Genomic DNA, 3,149 nt, shown 5'->3' with positions numbered 1-3,149 from the left:
AGTCATNAAGTCAATGAGCAAATCACTTAAGGTCCATACTCATTAGACTCATTATGTTCAGAGACCATGATTGGGCCGATTTCTAAAATAAGCTTTCAGCAGTGCACTAGCTAACAGACAAAACATGCCATTTCAAAACAACACACTTTAGAAAATTGTTATCATTCTGTTTATGTTCATGTCTGAAAAATTCAGATACCACATAATATTTATTTTACAAAGTATTTAAATTGAAGCAACTCTACAGACAGGAAATTATTTATCAAAGTCAGAAAATGCTGTACAACAGTAGTCAGGCAACTTTCATTTCGATCTGCTTGATGGCAAACAAACTGCTATAATTTTGGGTTCCCAAGATGAGTTGGTCCTGAAAATGACCCAAAAAGTCATAGTCCATCTTACACACAAGTGGGTCTTGCATGAGAAGCAACACTAAAAATATGGTGAATGCTAGAACCATGTCAGATATGACGTTCTCCCTGCAGGAACTAGGAAAGGGATTATCTTTTTAGTTGTAGGATGGTGAATTTCAAAGACAGCCTGATGTTTCAGAGAACCATCATTTTTTTGGATCAAAGAGTTAGCCAAGAATGAAACCACCAGAAAGAAGATATGAGCTGAAAGAAGCTTGCCAATTTACATCTCCTGGATTTTTGCTTTGTTTCCTTTTCAGTCCCTGAATATGTAGGGTATGTATTCCTCCAAAACATTGTGTTCTCTTTGAACTAAATGGCATGTGGGAACTGCCCACACTCGAGCAAATATGATAACGCAAGTATCATTGCTTAGCAACGGCGAGTAAACCCAGAAGAGTATATTCTTCTTTAGAACCACAGTTAATGCAATGGTACTGCAGTTTTCTGATACAAGAAATTACATCTCAGCTGGGATTATTAATCAATAAGGCATTGTGGGATGCAACTAAGATCTGAATATTATTGTCACCTATACATGAAAGCCAAGCCTGCAAACATAGTGGGAAAATTAAACAAAAACTTCTAAATATAAATAAATATTTCCTAACTCCTCCTTCCTAACTATTACATATATCAAATATGTGAAATGGTAGTGCTTACAGTCCCGAAATTCTGGAAGTATGCACATAAATAATGCTATTCATATTTCTTAAAGACACCTTGCACCTCAACCATCTTCCCAAAGAAGGGCAAAATACAAAATTTCTATGCCCAATAATGCCGGAAATTGTTGCTACATTACAGATATATGACTAGCATGACCATGGATTACTAAGCGAGAACAGATCCTTTGGAATAAACACGTTAAATTTATTTCATATTACATAATGTCTTGAAAATACGTATCAAATAAGTAATAAAACTGTATGTTATCACACCTAATTAAATTAATGTTCAAGACCAGTGGATACCAACAAGTTTGGCAGTACCATTTCTATAGGGTTTAGATCAGGGTGATATGGTGGAAGTGTGTTGATGACTTTGCAGAAGCAGGTCCAAACATTGGTTTAATTTTATAAGTAATGCTTCTAAAATCGGCTTTTAAGCATTCAATAAGGTATGAATGAAAGTGTAAGGGAATGACCACAATAATTTGCGCCTTGCACTGTGACCACCAATGATGTGTTGTGCTTCCCCTTTTGAATAACCCTTTCTGAATCCTACACATTGAATGAAAGGTAGAACTTTTTTATGGGGGCCTCATAGTAGTCGTTTTGTTCCATAAAAGACTGGCCTAGGAGACAAAATTTTAAATAAGCTGTGGCCTCACAATCTCTTACGATATGTGTGGCTGATTCATCGTCTTCTAGGTACCTTTCACAAGTGGGATCACCTGTCAATCTCAGTTTGAAAATGTGTCCCTTTAGGTGAGAAAGTCCTGTAAATATTCATACCACCCATCTTAATTGGTCTCTCCTTAATTTTAACAGATTCTTCATTCTTCTGGCAGAGAGTCCTAGTATAAGTCCCTTTGACTGTCTGAGTCCAGTTACGGATTCCCAATGTCTTCCATGATTTCTGTTCCTCAAGTCCCTGACCACTTTCTTGGCAACTGAAATTGAAATGCCACAAGCTTGTTCAGTTCTTATGATGGGATGTTCGTGTCTTGTTCCTTCAAGCTGATCTGCTGTTTCATTACCAACAATGCCCTTATTACCTGGCACCCATATAAGTTGAACTCTGTTAAGTTTGACGAGCTGTATGAGGGTTTGATGGCAGTTCCAGACAACTTTTGAGGTGATGTGATATTTTCAAGCGCTTTAATTGCAACTTGACTGTTAGAATGTAGATATTTCTGTTTTTATAGTTCCTACATTCTCAACTGCACATGACATAATGACATACACTTCTGGCTGGAATACTGTTGTGTACTGTCCAAGGCTAAAGCTAAGTTTCCACCTTGATCCATGGCCCCACACTCCAGCTCCAGTGCTCCTGTTTACCAACAGGTGTATGGTGATATGCCAGATATTGGGTGGTATATGTGAAGTGAATTGTGCTGGAAATGAGACCTTTATAATCTAATTCGGAGAGTGACATTTGATCAGATTTGAAAGAGATTTCAGAGAAGAGTCTTATGGTTTGGCATGAGAACAAAGTCTTATTTTACTCACTATGACACATACTCAGTGTGTCCAGATTCTGTTAGGACTGTATTCATTAAAAATAAAAGATGTGAATTATTTTCAAAATTTCACTCCTTTTATTCAAAATAGTCCCCTTCTGAATCAATACATAGCTGGAATCGATTGAAAAGTTTTCGAAAACAGTCACTGTACTCCTCGATGAGTCTTGCAGAAACACATCTGTCTGATGCATGGATTTCGGTCACTTTTTCCACATTTTCTTCAGTGTGACTTGTTCTCAGCTTTGATGCACGTGGAGTTTTTTCAATGTCCTTGCTGTCACGAAATACAGCATACCATCGAAAAATGTTCGAGCAACTCAAACAATCACTACTGTACACACTTTTCATCATTTCGTACGCTTCTTCAGCAGTTTTACCTAACTTCAAACAAAATTTGATGTTGGCTCTCTGTTTAACCGCCATTTTCTGACGAGCGCCAGAACAGTACTGTTACATTCAAGGTCAGCGATGCTTGCGCTTTGAAATTATAGACAGCCACAGCTGAAACTTCAAGAATCTTAACGCCACAACTCGCCAACAGATGT

This window comes from Cryptotermes secundus, unplaced genomic scaffold (genome assembly GCF_002891405.2).
Source record: "Cryptotermes secundus unplaced genomic scaffold, Csec_1.0 scaffold707, whole genome shotgun sequence".
Lineage (NCBI taxonomy): Eukaryota > Metazoa > Arthropoda > Insecta > Blattodea > Kalotermitidae > Cryptotermes > Cryptotermes secundus.
This window is presented reverse-complemented; position numbering follows the sequence as displayed.